The sequence below is a fragment of the Lolium rigidum genome, chromosome 4 (assembly GCF_022539505.1).
Source record: "Lolium rigidum isolate FL_2022 chromosome 4, APGP_CSIRO_Lrig_0.1, whole genome shotgun sequence".
In the NCBI taxonomy this organism is placed as follows: Eukaryota; Viridiplantae; Streptophyta; class Magnoliopsida; order Poales; family Poaceae; genus Lolium; species Lolium rigidum.
In genome coordinates, this window is record NC_061511.1 from 260,765,461 (window position 1) to 260,789,001 (window position 23,541).

Here is a 23,541-nt window from a genome sequence, read left to right on the forward strand (position 1 = left end):
AAAGATGTCCTCAAAGAAATTAGCATCATTCGACTTCATAATTGTACCAATATGCATGGGATACCTCAGATTTCACTATCAAAAATCTATAGCCAATGCTATGAAATGCATATCCCAAACACAATCACGGTTTTGGTCCAAGCTTGCGCTCTTAGGTATTGGCATACAGTCCTTTGTAACAGCCCCAAGTACGTAAGTAGGAGAGTTTCATCCTTTTGCTTTCCCATTACTCAAATGGAGTAATGGTTTTGTTCTTTGTGGGAACACGGTTTAGGACATGACACGCGGTCATTATCGCCTCCCCCACCATACCTTTGATAGACCCGATGTATCTAACATGGCGTTAACCAAATCAGTTAGAGTATTTCTTTCTTTACGGCCACCCCATTAGATTGAGGTGAGTAGGAGGAAAGTCCTCTGGATAATACCATGCTCCACACAAAAAGAATCAAATTCATTGGAAAAATACTCTCCACCACGATCAGACCTAAGCTGTTTAATCTTTCAATCAAGTTGGTTTTCTGCTTCAACATTACACATTTTGAAGTGATTAAAAGCTTCATCTTTCGATTTCAGAAGGTACACATAACAATATCGAGTGGAGTCATCAATTAACATCATGAAGTATATTTTTCTACCTTTTTTCAACTCGCCATTCATCTCACAAAGATCTGAATGTATGAGTTCCAGCGGTGACAAATCTCTTAGCTCCCGAGCGATCTTGTAGACTTGCAGGTTGCTTAGCTTGCACAGTTGACCTTGGAACTCATGACGGTAGTAAATTTTGGAGATTAAATTCATATTGGCTAGCCGCGTCATGCACCCAAAATTAATATGACAAAGTCACGAATGCCAAATATTAGGAAGCTCACTACTAACAATTATTCTTATGATTAATAATTTGAGTATAAGTATGATAAAGATAAGCGGAACAAGCGTCCACACTCATAACCCCTTCAACAAATTGTCCATACTTGAAATTACAGCTTTATTGGACTAAAAAGCCAACCTTTAAAACCATCTCGACATAAAAGCGATCCGTGACGAGATTCTTATTGATGGAGGCATTAACACTTTACATTCTTCAATTGGATGAGTCTTCCCGAGTAAACTTCAGATTCTTATTACCAACACCATGAACGAAGCATGTAGACGTTTCCATCGGCACGGAGCAAGTCCTTGCGACCTCATAGAAAACATGGAAACATCGGGAACATACATGTGTATTGGCACGTATCAATCCACCAATATCCATATGCCTCAACTCATACTTTCCGGATACTTAATCCCACCTTTATAACCACCCATTTACGCAAGTGGCGTTTGATGTAATCAAAGTACCTTTCCGGTATAAGTGATTTACATGATCTCATGGTCATAAGGACTAGGTAACTATGTATCGAAAGCTTATAGCAAATAACTTAATGACGAGATCTTATGCTATGCTTAATTGGGTGTGTCCATTACATCATTCATATAATGATATAACCTTGTTATTAATAACATCCAATGTTCATGATTATGAAACTAATCATCCATTAATCAACAAGCTAGTTTAAGAGGCATACTAGGGACTTCTTGTTGTCTACATATCACACATGTACTAATGTTTCGGTTAATACAATTATAGCATGATATATAAACATTTATCATAAACATAAAGATATAAATAATAACCACTTTATTATTGCCTCTAGGGCATATCTCCTTCAAAATCTCTTACCTCAGCAGTCTTGTGAGACTTACAAGGTTGCTTGGCTTGCACACACACTTGACACTTGGAACTCTTGACAGTAGTAAATTTTGGAATTAAATTCATATTGGCTAGCCGCGTCATGCACCCAAAATTAATATGACAAAGTCGTGAATGCCAAATATTGGACTCACTATCATTGCTAACATGATTAATAATTTGAGTACATAAGTCTGATAAATATAAGCGGAACAAGCCTCCGCACTCATAGCCTTTTCCAACAAATTGTCCATACTTAGAAATCACAACTTTATTGGACTCAAAAACCAACTTAAAACCATCTCGACATAAGAGCGATCCGCTGACGAGATTCTTATTGATGGAGGGAACGTGTTGCACATTCTTCAGTTTGATGGTCTTCCCTGAAGTAAACTTCAGATTTACCGTACCAACACCATGAACAGAAGCACGTGAGCCGTTTCCCATCAGCACGGAGCAAGTCTTGCGACCCAGCGTCCTTCATCTCAGTATCGCCAGCAATAACAACATTAGCGGTCTTGCCGCCATTCCCACGCTTATCATAGCAATTAGGGCAATTAGGAGCCCAATGGTCAGGCTCGCCACGGACGTGGAGAGCCCCTTTCTTCTTATCAGTCTTCTTCTTGAAGTTGGTTGAGTGTGAGGTCTTGTTCTTACCATCAAACTTGCCTTTGCCTTCAGATTTGTTCTTGTTCTTGAACTTGTGGGATTGGAAGTTTTTCTTCTGTACCACATTGGCACTAGGACCGCCCTCAAAATCTCGAGCACGTGTATCCTTTGCTCTCGCCTTTTCTTCCACATGAAGAGACCCAATGAGATCCGAAACGGAAAACTCTTGTCTCTTATGTTTCAGAGAAGAAGCAAAGTTCCTCCATGAAGGAGTAAGCTTGGCAATAATGCCACCGGCTACAAATTTGTCCGGTAAGGTACACTTAAACTGCTCAAGTTCTTTGGAAAGTGACTGTATCTCATGAGCTTGCTCAACAACGGAGCGCTCACCAGTCATCTTGTAGTCATAGTATTGCTCCATGACATACAACTCAGTGCCAGCATCCGAGACCCCAAATTTGGCCTCGAGTGCATCCCACGCATCCTTACCATGCTCAAAATTCACGTACAGGTCAACAATGTTGTCCGCAAGAATACTGAAGAGAGCCGCCTTAAACATGACATCGGCTTTCTTGTAACCTTCCTCCTGAGCAGGAGAAAGATCACCCTCAGGTTTGCCAAGAAGGGCGCTATCGCAGTCCAGGTTTTGAAACCAGAGAACTGCCCTCGTGCGCCACCTCTTATAGTGCGAACCATCAAAGAGAGGCGGCCTAGTAGCAGCGGCAATGCCACTTGAATTCATTTGCCTATAATCAGGTTTTTGGATTGTTGAATATATAAGTAAATTATCATATGAATTAATCCGAACTAATACTTGATAAATCATGACTACATAGACATCAGATGAACTAATCATACAGATCAACATAGTAGATGAACATATAGCATCTAGACAAGATAAACCTATCGTATCTACTCCAAACAGTATTGCTAGGAACTCTAGTAAGATCTGAAACAAGGAGGACAAAAACGTGTACCGTCCAGCGTTGGCGGCAGCATCATCCTGGTTGTCGCCCATGTTGAGGTTGTCGAAGAGGTTGTCGATGTCCGGGAAGAAGTCGTCGTTCGGGAGCTCGTCGTCGAACGACGTCGTGTTGCCAGTAGTCGCGCGTAAGTGTTCCCCAAAAACCTGATTGCCCCTCACCTGTACAGATCTACGAGAGGCAGGGTTTCGGAGGCCTACTGCCCCGCCGCTCGGTGTACGCCGAAGGATGGGATGAGTAAGACGAAGGTGGCGGCGCAATGAACTGGAAAAAAGCGGTCGCATATGGTGTCTCGTACAGGCTAGGGTTTGCGTCCGCGCTTTGCGGTTCGAGAAGGTCGTGGGACGCAGCCCACGTACGAGTCCACGATCCAGAAAAACCGGAACAAAAACGGCTGAGTTAACGTCCGTTAATGACTCATAATTGATTACACAATTAATTTTCTAAGCATCAAAAATATAAGCTCGGCTCGGCGAGATTCCCGCAACCCGCGGCGCGGCGCGTCGTGATGTGCGTGCGTGATGAGGCGTGGCGTGGCGGGCGGCGGAGGAGGAGGAGTGCGCGAGGCGCCGTGACGAGGCGTGGCGGGCGGCAGAGGAGGAGGAGTGTGCGAGGCCTCTCTCTCTTCTCACTCACTTATTAGGACTAGAACAGCCCACCTTATATACCACTCCAACTCTCTCCCAACTAGCAATGTGGGACCAAACTTTAGTCTCACCCCTTGCCATTCCCACATGGGCCAAGAGAATTTCAGAATTTGTATTGGGACATGGCTAAGGCTCAAGGCAAAATTCCAGCAGTATGCATGCATTAGCATTGTATTAGCTTGATGCAAAACAACAAAAGGTGCCTGGCAGGGGTGTTTCGATGCAGTCCTGTCGTCTGAATGTGGACAAACTGTTCGAGACCTTTTATCTGCCTGTGTTTATTAATCATTGAAAAAAAAGGTAAATGATAATCTCATAATTGTTACCCCCCCTTGCTTCACCCTAATAATTGAATGTGGTGGTGTATCACCTCTGAACTGAAACATGTGAAAGGTTTATGGGACCTTCAACGCGAATGACAAAAACATCTTTAGCCTTTTATGTTTCATAGCTTTCGATTTTCTTTTCAGATAGACTCGTAGCCTCTTGCTACACCACATATGCAATGCAAATGGAATGCAGCTTACTTTGTGAACTTCCCAAGCTAACTGTGGCCCTCAGGGTCAAATCCATAACCACCTTTGTTTAATCTTTTCATTTGCCATCCTCTTCTCAGCCCTGTGAATATTAATGTCGGAGCAGAATCAAATCACTGTTCTCGTAATCTCGTGTCATATATTTTGGAAGCTTTGCAGTGTGTGAATGCTGCTAGCTTATTGCTTAGAGCCGTGGGGTTGTTGCAGTGGAGGTGGAGCTTGCTGCTTTCGCCAGATTGGATGTGCATGCTACCCTGTGATCTGACCTGGTCTTTTTTTTGACTGGGACCCAGTTAAAAGTGTCTCGTTCTGTCTTGGTAACTAAGGGAAACCATGGAGGTTAGGGAACCAACAACTAGTAGTACATGTCTGAAATAAGCACCATGTCTAATGCTTAAAGGTGAGATAACCTCCAGGTCCAGATGGATATGAATTAGTATTCCCTAATGCATGTCTAAATAACAAGGGAGTCTCTTTTTCAGAAAAGTAATCCATCGGCGCGTCAGTTTCTTTACTTGACATCGATCTATACACCTATTCAGCAGTAACTAGTATCAGGTAACTAAGCATGGAAGTTTTCTGCTCGCGAGACCAGAATGTGTTTCGAATTCAGTAAGGTTGCGCCGTTAGTCATTACGCTATAGTACTATACGTAGTAACCTGAAGGATGACACTTGACACAGTAACAGGTAGCCTTTCGTTTCCAGTATCATCTGCAGGTAGATCGAGAGGAGCAAGATCTTAAAGTTGGTTGCGATGTGACAAAAAAGCACTGCAGCCAGTTAGCTGCGACGCAAACGGCCGGCCGGTTTTTCGTCTGGCGTCAAGTTGAAGTACCACCTTCATCAGTCCTCGCTGAAACTGCTAGAGCTGTCGTAGCCTGGGCGGCGTACGTTTGGCGTCGTGGAGCGAGTGGTGTTGGTTGGGCGTGCATTGCGCTTCTCGTAGCCGTGTATGTAACGACCTCGTCGTCCTCGACCGAGGCGTCGGAGCCACGCTTACGGCGGGGGCGGTCGACCCTAGCCGGTGATATTAAACTGCGATACGGTCAGTCTCGAGTTGCCATCGGAGTATCGGCTTGCATGGTGGATTGATGATTGCCCATTCGGTCGAGTTGGGCTTCGATCGGATCATCATCGTCCAGAAGAAAAACAGGAAAAGAAACGCGGAGAAAACTACTCGCGACCCGCCGGCAAAGCATGGATGGATGGCTACGTCTCATTTGTTAGCATAATAACCATGTTCTAGAAAACAAAGGATATTTTAGTAGAGCTATAACATCCTCGATGCAGTTGCTAATTACTGGTAAGTCTTTCTTTTAAGTTTTTTGTATTTTCGATTATGGAAGATAGATGTACGTATCTCTCTAGCTTATGCATCATGAGATACACGCAACCAAATTGTTGCAGAAGAGTTGGTCTCACTGGTAGAAAAAAGGCCATCAGTCGCGGTGCGCAACTGCCATTGATCGCGGTTGCGCAACCACGACCAATTAAGCGCGACTAAAGGCCCCCCCTTTAGTCGCGGTTCCTTACGCACCGCGATTAAAGGCTCCTCCACGTGGGCGCCAGGCGACCGTCGGGGCGGAGGCCCTTTAGTCGCGGTTCTTCTGGCCGACCGCGACTAAAGGCCGCCGCAGGTTTAGAGTTTTAGGCCCCCCCCTAAACCTGCTCCCCCTAAACCTGTTTTCTGTTTAATTTGTATTGTTTTATTTCTTTTGTGCTTTATTTGTAATTTTGAAGGAGTACGTTTCACATATTCTACGGTACTACATACATGCATGCATATGAATGTACAATTTCAAATAAATTTGAAATTAGAACCAAAAAGAACTCAAGAGGAATATACAATATATATTCAATATCATCGGATGACCATATACAAGTTTGAACAAGTTTCCATACATAATTTAATGCATGTATAGTTCTACGTCCTCTACGTAGTGTTGTCCTGTAGGATCGATGACTTCCCTCGCGAACCATCCAGCTAGTTCCTCCTGAAGTGGTCGGAAGCGAGCTTCGGACTAAGCGTCTTCCGGAGGTTATTCCTCTTGATGTTGAGCTCATCCGACTTGGTCCCGCTCATTGGTGTATCTCCGGATCCTCTCACAAACATAGTATCCACATAGATTGGTCCCCGGTGGCTGAATATCACCAGTCGTCCGCACTGCCCTTTTAAAATGTAGCTCTTTTTTGAATTCACCGACCTTTTGATCTACGAACCGTCTCCAAATCCTACGAGGCAAAGAAAATTAAATGAACAAGAGAGTTATTAATTAGTTACTTGATATTAGGAAATGATGAACGAAATAGGCCGATCGATATAGAGCGCAAATGAATGAAAACAATTACTTTTGCATCATTTTTCTCATGTCGGCCCAAAGCGCCGCATCCATATTCGGAGAGTCGTGGACGAGAACTGTGGAGGTGTGAAATTGAATTACCATCGGAATCCGAGTGGAACTCGCGGACACGATACATGCACGATCATGCATATATAACTCATCGATTAGCCACATACCATGCATGGAGTAAACAAAAGAGAATGTGCTCAAGACAGAAACACTCACCCAAAATGGTAAGGAAATAGAATATCACTTTTGAGTTCTGTTTTCTAAGAAACCGCCACGAGATCTTCCTCCACGTCGGCGGGGTGGTGTTCTAACACATATGAATTAACGATGTATGGGTCAATGAACCCAACATCATGGATGTTCCTTATTTGCATTTCCCGCTTCTTCATTCCGCATAATAGCGTACACAACAAGATAGTTAGGACAATATATAGTGCAGGCAATGAACGAGATGGGGTAGAAATTAATAAATCACTTACAGAACGTAGCAACTGATGATAGATTTGTCGAGGTCGCGCAGATTGAACAGCTGGAACAATTCACTCTGTTGAACCGCGATATAGTAATGTTTGAAGTGATGCTCAGCTCTAACTTCCGCATAAATATAGTCTTTGGCGTTTTTAAGTTTTATGTAACTCTTGTACCAATTTAGCGGACGTTTCATTTGTCGAGGTAGATCCTCTTCCCGTGCGGGCTCGACGAGAGGGCCATTCTTCACATATGTAAATACTACGTCCTTCATTGGCGCCTCATCAAGGCCTAACGAGTGCACGAAGAGTGATACCTAAGTCGGCCGCTTGTTCTCCGGCACTCGTTACGGTCAATCCATGTCGCTGCCGCAGCTGCTATGATATCGGGGGCATCCGGACCGGCGGCTTGCACTATGAGCGGGGCGATCGATTGTTTACTTTGTTCCCCGAGCTGGGCAACTTCTTTCCCCCTTTCTAATTTTTTCTCGGCCTCCTCCAAGGCTTTCTTCTCCTGCTTCTCCGCCAAATCTTGGTTCCTCTTGAACGCAAGTGCTTGCCTACGAAGTTCACGTGCATAGTCGTCGAGCGGATTCTTTGCGGCTTGGGACGGTGTGTTCAAAAATGACTTAGCCCACTTCTTTTGCTCATCGAGAAAATGCGGCTTGGGCTCGCCCTCTATTTTCTTCTTGCAGCTCGCCTTCCATTTCTCTAAATCAGCAGCCGCGCCCGCCTCGACTTCCTCGGCACTACTTTCCCAAGGCCTCGTGGGGAGAGGCTTCGGTGATACCTCCGGTACCTTTGTTTTCTTAGGTACGTAAGGGTCCGGGTTAATAATCCGGGACTGCGCTTACGCTTCTTCGCCGGAGGTGGATTGGGGGCGGCGTCGCTACCCGCCCGGGCGGACTAGGGGCGGCGGCTGCTTACCCGCCGGAGGTGAATTGGGGGCGGCGTCGGCCCTCGTGAAGGAGGTGTAGGTGAAGCACCACCACCACCACCGCCACCGCCGCCACCACCACCACCGTAGGGGGGTGGACTTGTTGGCGCCTCGTCTGGAAACTTCATAAACTTCTTTTTCCATAGAATGAACTGGCGCTTGACACCTCCAAGTCTTCTCTCCCCTTCGGGTGTAGCAATGTCAATCTCCAGTACCTCAAACCCTTGGACTATTTCCTCCACCGTGACACGAGCATAGCCATCTGGAATGGGGTTGTTGTGGTGGAGTGCTCCAGGCTCACATGGCAAAGCACTGCCGATGGCTACCTTCATGGACATGTTCCCCATTGGATAATGCGAGATGACATTCTTTCATCTCCTTTACATCGTCCACGGGGTAGCGAGGAGGCTCCGGTGCGGTAATTTTGACCGCCATTGCATTATCGGTAGCCGGCGGGTTCTCCGTGGAAGCCACGCTGCTTCTCATCCGCGGCCGGCTTCCGAGATCCAGCTGGATGATCTTCATTCGCCCAGCTGCCGATCTTTCTTGTACTAGTATATTCAAGGTTTTCTTCATCGTATCGACTTCCGATACCAACTTCGCCATAACATCTGCATCCCGATCCATCTTTCTCTTACGGCTTCTGTAAGCGTACGGGTCATCGTTCTAGGAGAACCCTACTTTCCACGGAATGTCCCCGGACATGCCTCGTACACGTCGTCCGTGTTCAGGATTCCTGAGGGCTCTTGTCAGCGCGTCGTTCTCTCTGTTGAACTTGATCTTCCCCTCTTGAGCATCCCTCATTGCCTCAATAAGCTTTTCGGTGGGTTTAATTATTTTGCCCCGGTAAACACACTCCCCGTCTCCGGGTTCGGCGATCCCCCATGCCCGTACCACCGGCTTTTGGCCCTTGGGTCCCATCCCTCCGTACACGGACCGGATTCCTCGCGTCCTCAGCTCGTTCTCCATCTTCTCCCACTTAGGCTCCCAAAAGCGATACCCTCCTGGCCCCATAATATGATTGTACTCCTTCTTAGCCGCATTTTCCTTATTTTTTTCGATATTTCAATGAAATGCTCCGATTTCTTCTGCTTCACAAAATCTGACCAATCATGTTGAAGTCTCTCATATTGTCCTTTGAAATCCGGAGTCTTGTTCTGGTTGACATAGTCACGGGCTAGATTTTGCTTGAATTTCCTGAATGTATCGGCCATCTTACCAAGAGCGAACTGTTTGATTAGCTTCCTCCTCTTCTTGTTTTCCTCAATCTTGTTACCCTCCTCATCGAATTTGTGGTATTCCGGAGGTAGGATGAAATGTTCCATAATCTTTTTAAAGCAATCCTTCTTAGTTCTCTTGTCGACAAAAGTGAAACCAAGACGTGCCTTCTTTGGCTCATTCCACTCCTGGAGGGTGATCGAGACGTTGTCTCTAACATCGGCTCCGCATTGGTTGATAAACTTGGTGGCGTGCTTCTTGGGCTCCAGCGGCTCTGCCGGTTGCACGGTCGACAACCTCGATGGTATATGTTTCTCCTTGTTTGAGCGTCTTGGTTGCGCCACGCTTTGACGACGACGTACTCGATTTTTTCGACGATCCGGCCGAGGGCTAAAATAAGAAAGAGAGTCGCGCGTGTTACTACACACATATTTATTCAAATCGGTAAGTTTGTATCACCGAGCCAAAATGTATATATATATACCTCGGCGCCGGAGTTGGTTGCTACTTGCAATTCAAGATCGTCGTTTATCGACGTTCCTTCCCCATCATCTTGCCTGACGGCCTTCGTCTTGACCGTCAAGATTCGGATAAGAAGAAATATCCTCTTCATCTTGTTCGGTCGGCACAAATGGAATATCGCCGTTTATGATGCCGAACATATGGTCTTCAGCGTCCGGATCATAGTTGTCCAGAATCGGGTCAGCTCTATCGTCCGCCATATGTCAGTCCTGAAAACATGTAGTAAAAACTAAGTAATTGTGTATATGCCAGCATTAATTATCACATCTACATATAAAGAGAGGGCGACGAGGGAGGCGAGAGGGGGGTGATGCGTGTAGTTGACACGTCCGTTGGGAACCCCAAGAGGAAGGTGTGATGCGCACAGCGGCAAGTTTCCCTCAGTAAGAAACCAAGGTTTAATCGAACCAGTAGGAGTCAAGAAGCACGTTGAAGGTTGATGGCGGCGGGATGTAGTGCGGCGCAACACCGGAGATTCCGGCGCCAACGTGGAACCTGCACAACACAACCAAAGTACTTTGCCCCAACGAAACGGTGAGGTTGTCAATCTCACCGGCTTGCTGTAACAAAGGATTAACCGTATTGTGTGGAAGATGATTGTTTGCGAGAGAAAATAGTAAAACAAGTATTGCAGCAGATTTGTATTTCAGTATTAAAAGAATGGACCGGGGTCCACAGTTCACTAGAGGTGTCTCTCCCATAAGATAAAAGCATGTTGGGTGAACAAATTACAGTCGGGCAATTGACAAATAGAGAGGGCATAACTATGCACATACATGACATGATAAGTATAGTGAGATTTAATTGGGCATTACGACAAAGTACATAGACCGCCATCCAACTGCATCTATGCCTAAAAAGTCCACCTTCAGGTTATCGTTCGAACCCCCTCCAGTATTAAGTTGCTAACAACAGACAATTGCATTAAGTATGGTGCGTAATGTAATCAACAACTACATCCTCGGACATAGCGCCAATGTTTTATCCCTAGTGGCAACAGACACAACACAACCTTAGAACTTTCTCGTCCTCTGTCCAAGGTGTCAATGCGAGCATGAACCCACTATCGAGCATAAATACTCCCTCTTGGAGTTAAAAGCAAAAACTTGGCCGAGCCTCTACTAGTAACGGAGAGCATGCAAGATCATAAACAATACATATGTAATAACTTGATAATTAACATGACATGGTATTCTCTATCCATCGGATCCCGACAAACACAACATAGAGTATTACGGATAGATGATCTTGATCATGTTAGGCAGCTCACAAGATCCAACAATGAAGCACAATGAGGAGAAGACAACCATCTAGCTACTGCTATGGACCCATAGTCCAGGGGTGAACTACTCACTCATCACTCCGGAGGCGACCATGGCGGTGTAGAGTCCTCCGGGAGATGAATCCCCTCTCCGGCAGGGTGCCGGAGGAGATCTCCGGAATCCCCCGAGATGGGATCGCGCGGCGGCGTCTCGGTAAGGTTTTCCGTATCGTGGTTTTTCGCATCGGGGTTTCGCGACGGAGGCTTTAAGTAGGCGGAAGGGCGGAGTCGGGGGCTAACGAGGGGCCCACACCATAGGGCGGCGCGGGCCCCCTTGGCCGCGCCGCCATGTGGTGTCGCCACCTCGTGGCCCCACTTCGTATGTTCTTCGGTCTTCCGGAAGCTCCGTGGAAAAATAGGCCCCCGGGTCTTCGTTTCGTCCAATTCCGAGAATATTTCGTTACTAGGATTTCGAAACCAAAAACAGCGAGAAAACGAGAACTGGCACTTCGGCATCTTGTTAATAGGTTAGTTCCAGAAAATGCACGAATATGACATAAAGTGTGCATAAAACATGTAGGTATCATCAATAATATGGCATAGAACATAAGAAATTATCGATACGTCGGAGACGTATCAAGCATCCCCAAGCTTAGTTCAGCTCGTCCCGAGCGGGTAAAACGATAACAAAGATAATTTCGAAGTGATATGCCATCATAACCTTGATCATACTATTTGTAAACATATGTAGTGGATGCAGCGATCAAAACAATGGTAATGACATGAGTAAACAAGTGAATCATAAAGCAAAGACTTTTCATGAATAGTACTTCAAGACAAGTATTAATAAGTCTTGCATAAGAGTTAACTCATAAAGCAATAAATCAAAGTAAAGGCATTGAAGCAACACAAAGGAAGATTAAGTTTCAGCGGTTGCTTTCAACTTGTAACATGTATATCTCATGGATAATTGTCAACATAGAGTAATATAACAAGTACAATATGCAAGTATGTAGGAATCAATGCACAGTTCACACAAGTGTTTGCTTCTTGAGGTGGAGAGAAATAGGTGAACTGACTCAACATAAAAGTAAAAAGAATGGTCCTTCAAAGAGGAAAGCATCGATTGCTATATTTGTGCTAGAGCTTTTATTTTGAAAACATGAAACAATTTTGTCAACGGTAGTAATAAAGCATATGAGTTATGTATATTATATCTTACAAGTTGCAAGTCTCATGCATAGTATACTAATAGTGCCCGCACCTTGTCCTAATTAACTTGGACTACCGGATCTTTGCAATGCACATGTTTTGACCAAGTGTCACAATGGGGTACCTCCATGCCGCTCGTACAAAGGTCTAAGGAGAAAGCTCGCATTTTGGATTTCTCGCTTTTGATTATTCTCAACTTAGACATCCATACAGGGACAACATGGACAACGAGATAATGGACTCCTCTTTAATGCATAAGCATGTGGCAACAATTATTATTCTCATATGAGATTGAGGATATATGTCCAAACTGAAACTTCCACCATGAATCATGGCTTTAGTTAGCGGCCCAAAGTTCTTCTCTAACAATATGCATGCTCCAACCATGAAGGTGGTAGATCTCTCTTGCTTCGGACAAGACGGACATGCATAGCAACTCACATGATATCCAACAAAGAATAGTTGATGGCGTCCCAGAAACATGGTTATCGCACAACAAGCAACTTAATAAGAGATAAAGTGCATAAGTACATATTCAATACCACAGTAGTTTTTAAGCTATTTGTCCCATGAGCTATATATTGCAAAGGTGAATGATGGAATTTTAAAGGTAGCACTCAAGCAATTTACTTTGGAATGGCGGATAAATACCATGTAGTAGGTAGGTATGGTGGACACAAATGGCATAGTGGTTGGCTCAAGGATTTGGATGCATGAGAAGTATTCCCTCTCGATACAAGGTTTAGGCTAGCAAGGTTATTTGAAACAAACACAAGGATGAACGGCACAGCAAAACTCACATAAAAGACACATTGTAAACATTATAAGACTCCATACCGTCTTCCTTGTTGTTCAAAACTAATACTAGATGTTATCTAGACTCTAGAGAAACCAAATATGCAAACCAAATTAGCAAGCTCTAAGTATTTCTTCATTAATGGGTGCAAAGTATATGATGCAAGAGCTTAAACATGAGCACAACAATTGCCAAGTATCAAATTATCCAAGACATTTTAGAGTTACTACATGTAGCATTTTCCAATTCCAACCATATAACAATTTAACGAAGAAGAAACTTCGCCATGAATACTATGAGTAGAGCCTAAGGACATATTTGTCCATATGCTACAGCGGAGCGTGTCTCTCTCCCATAAAGTGAATGCTAGGATCCATTTTATTCAAACAAAACAAAAAACAAAAACAAACCGACGCTCCAAGCAAAGTGCATAAGATGTGACGGAATAAAAATATAGTTTCAGGGGAGGCACCTGATAATGTTGTCGATGAAGAAGGGGATGCCTTGGGCATCCCCAATCTTAGACGCTTGAGTCTTCTTAGAATATGCAGGGGTGAACCACCGGGGCATCCCCAAGCTTAGAGCTTTCACTCTCCTTGATCATATTGCATCATACTCCTCTCTTGATCCTTGAAAACTTCCTCCACACCAAACTCGAAACAACTCATTAGAGGGTTAGTGCATAATAAAAATTCACATGTTCAGAGGTGACACAATCATTCTTAACACTTCTGGACATTGCATAAAGCTACTGGACATTAATGGATCAAAGAAATTCATCCAACATAGCAAAAGAGGCAATGCGAAATAAAAGACAGAATCTGTCAAAACAGAACAGTCCGTAAAGATGGATTTTATTAGGCCACCAGACTTGCTCAAACGAAAATGCTCAAATTGAATGAAAGTTGCGTACATATCTGAGGATCATGCTCGTAAATTGGCTTAATTTTCTGAGCTACCTACAGGGAGATAGACCCAGATTCGTGACAGCAAAGAAATGCTGAAACTGCGCAGTAATCCAAATCTAGTACTTACTTTACTATCAAAGACTTTACTTGGCACAACAAAACATAAAACTAAGATAAGGAGAGGTTGCTACAGTAGTAAACAACTTCCAAGACACAAATATAAAACAAAAATACTGTAGTAAAAACATGGGTTGTCTCCCATAAGCGCTTTTCTTTAACGCCTTTCAGCTAGGCGCAGAAAGTGTATCTCAAGTATTATCGAAGGGTGGTGCACCTACAGCGGGGTTTGGAGTTTTCTTAACCATGCATAGTATATTGGATACATAAGTTTCAGCGTCTCCCTTCTCATTAGTCTTGGGCTTGCTACTCTCATCAAACAAATTTTCAGGAACAAGCCAAGCATAGTTATTTTCTAGTGCATCATTCATAGCTAGGAGTTTACATGGTATTGGTGCTTTGATCTCCCCACCATCATTAGCATTATTAGTGTACCTTATCCTATTCATATCCATTTTTTCAAGGAGACCAACAAAATTAGTATGAGAACCAAGCATATTAAATTTAGCGAAGACCTTTCTAGCCTCTCTTGCTAGACCACCAAATTCTCTAAGAAGGGTTTCTAAAACAAAATCTTTCTTTCCCCCCTCCTCCATATCACCAAGTGTAAGAAACATGTGTTGGATTATAGGATTTAGATTAACAAATTTAGTTTCCAACAAGCGAACTAAAGCAGCAGCAGCAATTTTATAAGTAGGAGCAAGTTCTACCAAGTGTCTATCTTCAAAATCTTCAACGGTACTAACATGGGTGAAAAATTCTTCTATATTGTTCCTCCCAATTATAGACCCTTGTCCTACCGGTATGTTCTTTGCTGTAAAATTAAAAGGAAACATGATGAATCAAGTAAATGCAAGTAACTAATTTTTTTGTGTTTTTGATATAGCAAACAAGACAGTAAATAAAGTAAAACTAGCAACTAATTTTTTTGTGTTTTGATATAATGCAGCAAACAAAGTAGTAAATAAAATAAAGCAAGACAAAAACAAAGTAAAGAGATTGAGAAGTGGAGACTCCCCTTGCGGCGTGTCTTGATCTCCCCGACAACGGCGCCGAGAAATTTGCTTGATGCGTGTAGTTGACACGTCCGTTGGGAACCCCAAGAGGAAGGTGTGATGCGCACAGCGGCAAGTTTCCCTCAGTAAGAAACCAAGGTTTAATCGAACCGGTAGGAGTCAAGAAGCACGTTGAAGGTTGATGGCGGCGGGATGTAGTGCGGCGCAACACTAGAGATTCCGGCGCCAACGTGGAACCTGCACAACACAACCAAAGTACTTTGCCCCAACGAAACAGTGAGGTTGTCAATCTCACCGGCTTGCTGTAACAAAGGATTAACCGTATTGTGTGGAAGATGATTGTTTGCGAGAGAAAATAGTAAAACAAGTATTGCGAGCAGATTTGTATTTCAGTATTAAAAGAATGGACCAGGGTCCACAGTTCACTAGAGGTGTCTCTCCCATAAGATAAAAGCATGTTGGGTGAACAAATTACAGTCGGGCAATTGACAAATAGAGAGGGCATAACTATGCACATACATGACATGATAAGTATAGTGAGATTTAATTGGGCATTACGACAAAGTACATAGACCGCCATCCAACTGCATCTATGCCTAAAAAGTCCACCTTCGAGGTTATCGTCCGAACCCCCTCCAGTATTAAGTTGCTAACAACGAGACAATTGCATTAAGTATGATGCGTAATGTAATCAACAACTACATCCTCGGACATAGCGCCAATGTTTTATCCCTAGTGGCAACAAGCACAACACAACCTTAGAACTTTCTCGTCATCGTCCCAGTGTCAATGCAGGCATGAACCCACTATCGAGCATAAATACTCCCTCTTGGAGTTAAAAGCAAAAACTTGGCCAGAGCCTCTACTAGTAACGGAGAGCATGCAAGATCATAAACAACACATATGTAATAACTTGATAATTAACATGACATGGTATTCTCTATCCATCGGATCCCGACAAACACAACATAGAGTATTACGAGATAGATGATCTTGATCATGTTAGGCAGCTCACAAGATCCAACAATGAAGCACAATGAGGAGAAGACAACCATCTAGCTACCGCTATGGACCCATAGTCCAGGGGTGAACTACTCACTCATCACTCCGGGAGGCGACCATGGCGGTGTAGAGTCCTCCGGGAGATGAATCCCCTCTCCGGCAGGGTGCCGGAGGAGATCTCCGTGAATCCCCCGAGATGGGATCGGCGGCGGCGGCGTCTCGCAAGGTTTTCCGTATCGTGGTTTTTCGCATCGTGGGTTTCGCGACGGAGGCTTTAAGTAGGCGGAAGGGCGAGTCGGGGGCTAACGAGGGGCCCACACCATAGGGCGGCGCGGGCCCCCTTGGCCGCGCCGCCATGTGGTGTCGCCACCTCGTGGCCCCACTTCGTATGTTCTTCGGTCTTCCGGAAGCTCCGTGGAAAAATAGGCCCCTGGGTCTTCGTTTCGTCCAATTCCGAGAATATTTCGTTACTAGGATTTCGAAACCAAAAACAGCGAAAACGGAACCGGCACTTCGGCATCTTGTTAATAGGTTAGTTCCAGAAAATGCACGAATATGACATAAAGTGTGCATAAAACATGTAGGTATCATCAATAATATGGCATAGAACATAAGAAATTATCGATACGTCGGAGACGTATCAGGGGGACGCGTGTATTAGATGTGTATATGCGGACGATCGACCTCGCAGTGACCGCGTGACCGAGAGACCGGTGGCGGTGGCGAAAGCGGTGGCGGTGGCGAAGCGGTGGCGGTGGCGAAGCGGTGGCGAATTGTACGTAGTTCTTTTTTGAGACAAAATGTTTAAGTCATTTTTTAGTTTTTTTAAGTCAAATTTTAGTTCTTTTTTTAGACAACCTCTTAAGTCAAATTTTACATCTTTTTTAAGTTATCATTTTTTACATCTTTTTTAAGTCAAATTATCAAATTTTAAGTCAAATTATCAAATTTTAAGTTAAAATTAAAAAGAACAAAAAACTCAAAAAAAAAAAACCGGCGGCCGGCGCCTCTCCTTTTCTCTCCCTCTCTCTGTACTGCGTGTGTGGCCGGCCGGCGGCCAGCCGCGCGCCTCCGGCCGGCGCGCGCGTGCGCGGCGGCGGCGGCGCGTGCGCGCCGGCGGCGGAGAGTCCGGCGCGGCGCGGTTTTCTCTCCTCCCTCTCTCCGGACGGCGTACGGCGGGCGGCGGCGGCGCGCATATGCGCGGAGCACACGTACGGCGGCGGCGTCGTCGAGCGGGGCGGCGGCGTCGAGCGGCGGGGCGGCGGCGTCGCAGGCGCGCAGGCCGGCGGTCGGCGGCGTTGGCGCAGCGGTCGATCGGCGAGGACAGGCGCGCGCAGCGCCGCACAGGCGGAGAAGAAGAGTTGGCGCGGCGGATCGCGCCGCGCCTTTATATAGGAAGCGACCTTTGGTCGCGGTTGAGTGTGGCCAACCGCGACTAAAGGTCACCCTTTAGTCGCGGTTGGCCACACCAACCGCGACCAAAGCCCAATTTTCGGGCCAACCGCGACTAAAGGCCTTTTTTCGAAATTATTTCCATTTGTAAATGTTATAAATACAAAATAATATATCAACAAATTCAGAAAAATAAAACTAATTCATTTCTAAATGTGAAAAATACAAATAATATATCAAAAAATTCAGAAAAATAAAACTAATTCATTTCAAAATCTTAAAAATACAAATAATATATCATAAAATAAAGAAAAATAAAACTAAATCAATTCAAAAACTTAAAAATACAAATAATATATCAAAAAATTCAGAAAAATAAAACTAATTCAATTAAAAATCTTAAAAATACAAATAATATATCAGAAAAATCAGAAAAATAAAACTAATTCATTTAAAAATCTTAAAAATACAAATAATATATCAAAAAATTCAGAAAATAAAACTAATTCATTTAAAAATCTTAAAAATACAAATAATATATCAAAAAATTCAGAAAAATAAAACTAATTCATTTAAAAATCTTAAAAATACAAATAATATATCAAAAAATTCAGAAAAATAAAACTAATTCATTTAAAAATCTGTCTTTCCGCCTCTTCCCGCCTCTGTCTTTCCGCCGGCCCCCTCTTCCCGCCTCTGTCTTTCCGCCGGCCCCATCTTCCCGCCAGTTCTTCCCGGCCGCCTTTGTCTTTCCGAGGAGCAGTGCGTCCACCCACGCGTCCTTATCCTGCCGACAGATTAGATGACCAGCTCTGGAATCCTCTTCTTCCCGCCATTTCTTCCATGTCTTCCTGCCATTTCTTCCATGTCTTCCCGCCTGTTTCTTCCCGCCACTTTCTTCCCGCCTCCTGTCTTCCCGCTCCCATTTTTCCCGCCATTTCCCACTACATATATGTTGCCCGGCTTGGCCAGCATTATCACATCTCTACAATCTCTCATCACTCTCTCATGGCTTCCACCGCACCCACTCTAACCTACCAGCAGGTGGAGGAGCTTTGCGCCTCGAACTACCCTTGCCCACCGGGCTACCGCGTCCCCGCCGGCCGGAGCCTAAGCGCCGGCGGCGTGCCGGTCCCTCCCGTCCCTCGTGGTACCGCGCGCCGGCGGCCATCACGAACCACTACTACCTCGACCTCACGCCGGAGCAGCGGGTGAATCCCGCCGGCATCCCGATAACCGAAGCATACTTGGGACGCCTTCTTCATCAATCGGCGTGAGAGGGCGCTCGCCAGTATGAGGAGGACGGTCTGCCTCCTGGGAACTTCCACGAGGCCGGCCATCGGCTATGGTGGTACGGCCGGACTCTGCAGAGCGTCATGGACTACATCACGGCCGGCGATATTCCCCGCCTGCGCTACCCTCAGTTCGAGCCACGAGCGCCGCCCGACGACAGCGACGACAGCTGCGACGACGACGGCGACAACTTAGAAGGCGACGACTACCAGTACAACGGCGGCGACTATGAAGACTACGAGTATGCATATTATACGCCTAGGCAGGAGTATGACTAAATCACTGCAAATTTCATGTATCATCAGTGCTATCTCGAATCAATCGAATCATTCGAAAATGGACACGAAAACACATCACGGATAATATAATTCACATGATCCATTCAACAAAGTTTGGTACAATAAATTATTACACATCATTTCTTCCTTTGTGTCCCTGCTTGCTTACGATTGGGCCGTATCCATGGAGCATCCTCATCATTTAACTTAATGCTTGGGTCGGTGTTCACTTTGAAGGGCGGAATTTCACCAAACATATTATAATCTTCCGACATGTCCGTCTTGTCCTCCACTCCCACGATGTTTCTTTTCCCCGAAAGAACAATGTGGCGCTTTGGATCATCGCATGATGTACCGATCGTTTTCTTATCTTTCCGTTTCCTCGGTTTGCTACTCATGTCCTTGACATAGAAAACCCGAGCGACATCTTTCGCTAGGACGAATGGTTCGTCAAGGTAACCAAGATTGTTGAAATCCACCATTGTCATTCCGTATTGCTGGTCCACCTTTACCCCACCTCCTGTTAGCTTGAACCATTTGCACCGGAACAAAGGGACCTTAAAGGAGGGTCCATAGTCAAGTTCCCATATCTCCTCTATGTAACCATAATATGTGACCTTTTGCCCATTCTCGGTTGCTGCATCAAAGCGGACACCACTGTTTTGGTTGGTGCTCTTTTTATCTTGGGCGATCGTGTAAAATGTATTCCCATTTATCTCGTACCCTTGGAAAGTCGTTATAGTCGAAGATGGTGTCTTGGCCAACATGTACGAGCTGATCTACAACAACATTGTCACTCATTAACTGCTTTCTCAACCAACCGCCGAAAGTCTCCATGTGGGCCTTCCTAATCCAGGATTCAGGCTTCCCCGGGTTGTCCGAGCGTAAAATATTCTTGTGTTTCTCAAAGTACGGAGCCACCAAGCTGGAATTGGTCAGAACTGTGTGGTGAGCTTCAGTCAGAGAATGGCCGTCCATACATATCGTTGATTTCCTTCCGATCGTGCCTTGAAACCGTTCCGGATGCCGGTCATCAGGGTCTTTCAAACTTTGCTGGTCCTGTCGTGCTTCCTTTGTATCATTTGACTTCCCATACACGCCCAAGAAGCTTAGGAGGTTCACGCAAATATTCTTCGTAACGTGCATCACGTCGATTGCAGAGCGGACTTCTAGGACTTTCCAATATTCTAGCTCCCGTAATATAGATTTCTTCTTCCACATGGCTGCGTGCCCGTCAGCCTCCCTTCGGAACTCGATTGTCCGCCGAGACCCTTTCCAAAGATGACTTTCAAATCCTTGACCATATCAAATACCTCAGCACCGAGTGTGTTCCGCAGGCTTCGGCCGGTGATCTGCCTTGCCGTTGTAATGCTTGCCTTTCTTTCTTACTCGGATGACCTTTCGGAAGAAATCGACGATGCCCAAGGTACACGTTCTTCTTACAATTTGGCAAATGTACACTTTCGGTCTCATGTAAGCAGTGCGTGCATGCATTGTATCCCTTATTTGACAGTCCCGAAAGGTTACTAAGAGCAGGCCAATCGTTGATGGTTACGAAAAGCAACGCTCGTAGGTCAAATTCCTCTTCTTTGTGCTCATCCCACACACGGACACCAGGTCTGCTCCACAGCTGTAAAAGTTCATCAACTAATGGCCTTAGGTACACATCGATGTCGTTGCCGGGTTGCTTCGGACCTTGGATGAGCACTGGCATCATAATGAACTTCCGCTTCATGCACAACCAAGGAGGAAGGTTGTAGATGCATAGAGTCACGGGCCAGGTGCTATGGCTGGAGCTCGCTCGCCAAAAGGATTCATGCCATCCGTACTTAGACCAAATCTTATGTTCCTTGCGTCAGCTCGCAAAATCTTTAAACTCTCTCGTCGATCTTTCTCCATTGCGTTCCATCTCGCGGGGTGTCTCAACTCCCCGTCCGACTTACGGTCCTCTTTGTGCCATCGCAACAACTTGGCATGCTCTTTGTTCCCGAACAGACGTTTCAACCGTGGTATTATAGGAGCATACCACATCACCTTGGCGGGAACCTTCTTCCCGGGTTTCGGCCCTCGACATCGTCACCGTGGTCATCGCCTCTGATCTTATAACGCAATGCGATGCATACCGGGCATTCATTCAAATTCTCGTATTCACCGCGGTAGAGGATGCAGATCGTTGATGCATGCATGTATCTTCGTAACCTCTAAACCTAGAGGGCGAGACAACCTTCTTTGCTTCATACGTACCGGAGGGCAACTCGTTATTCTTTGGAAACATATTCTTCAACATTTTCAGCAAGTTTTCAAATCCCGAGTCAGCTACACCTTCATGTGCCTTCCATCTCAGCAAATCCAAGTGTGCAGCCCAGCTTTTTCAGACCATTATCGCATCCTCGGGTACAGCGACTTTTTGTGATCCTCTAACATGCGATCCAAATTCTCCCTCTCCTTTTCAGTTTCGCAGCGACTCCGTGCATCGGCAATGGTCCGACCAAGATCATCGGCGGGCTCATCACGTGCCTCTTCTTGATCACCTTCCCCTTCACCTTCCCCACCTTCAAGCATCCTCCATGAAAGTATCACCGAAATGATCAAGATAGTTGTCATCGATGATATCATCCTCTTCTTCATCCTCTTCCATTATAACCCCTCTTTCTCCATGCTTGGTCCAACAATTATAGCTTGGCATGAAACCATGCCGAATCAGGTGCAGTGAAATTCCCTTGAGGAAGAGTAACCCTTCCGATTCTTACAGCCAACACATGGACAGATAACAAAACCCCCCGCTTGTTCGCATTAGCCACTACGAGGAAATCTTTCAAACCCGTAGTGAATTCGCCGGAGAGTCGGTTAGCGTACATCCATTGCCGATTCATCCGCATTATTATAATATAAAATATATAATTAACCATCATGCATTTGTTCGCGACTAAATAGAAATTAAACAATTAATGAACTACACACATGCATATTTTATCAATGACACATATGAAAGGTTCAAGTTAATTGCTAACCGCGATCGAGGAGGAAAAAATAAATGAGGAAGCTCGATCAAGTGTGGCTCCGACACTTCATATCATGTTGGTTTCATGCTCTTGGGGCATTTCATCAAACACCTTGTGTGCATAAGAGGAGCCAAAAGCAAACCAACACCCCCTTGTGAAGTTTGTGAAGAGAAGTGGCACCAAATGGCTAAGTGCTGTGGGCTGGTCGGTATATATAGGGGAGGGGCTTTAGTCGCGGTTGGCCAGGCAAACCGCGACTAAAGGCCCCTGAGGACATTTAGTCGCGGTTTGCCTGGCCAACCGTGACTAAAGGCCCTCCCGTCCACCAGCTGGCCACCGAGCGCGCTGGGCCCAGGCCTTTGGTCGCGGTTCGCTTCACGAACCGCGACTAAAGGGCCAATTGGTCGCGGTTCTTGCATGTTCGCGACTAATGGGGCTGGACGGAAGGCCTTTTTTCTACTAGTGTCTCCCATTTAAGACCAATAAGACGCTGCAACATTGTATATATAGGGTGTTTTTTCAAATGTTTTTTTTAATGATATCATGAGATGTGTTACCTCGGTCAGATATTCCGTCAAACTTTGTTTGCACCGTCACATGGGCTAATTTTTTATAAGGAAAGGTGGCCCCACTCTCCCAATTATTTTTGTTTCTTTTCATGGCTGATTGTTTTTCAGCACTGCTGAAACATGTTGTGAATTGTGAATGATCTAGTGCAGCCACTTAAGGTGTGTCCGCATGCGCCAGATGTGTCCCATCTCCTTTTCGCCGATGACATACTTCTATTTTTCAAGCTTAATAGGCAGCAAGTTATGCATATCAGCTCATGTTTACTGGACCAGGCATCAACGACACCACGGTGTCGTTGTCTTCTTGAAGACATCGTCTAGACCATCTCGGGGTGGTCGATGCGACATTCGGAGAACGGGGCAATGTGATGCATTGCCGGTGTTGGCCACTGCCCTAGGCTTGGGCTTCCGGTGCGTTATGTACGGCAAGGCGGAAGCATCTTAGTCAGTGTCTTCCCCAAGTGATGATACTAGACTCCATATATAAATCAATGATCAACTTGATATCACTTTTAAAGAGAGTTTTTCGATGGAATTAATATTTAACAGTAAACGGGATACATGATAAAAAAAAGTCTTGTTTAAATCAAAGTGAAATATTGCTTTAAGTATGTGTTGCAATACTGACGCAATACACGGTGGGAGGTCAACAATTCCGCTGCCCATTGAACGATCTACCATGCGATAACTC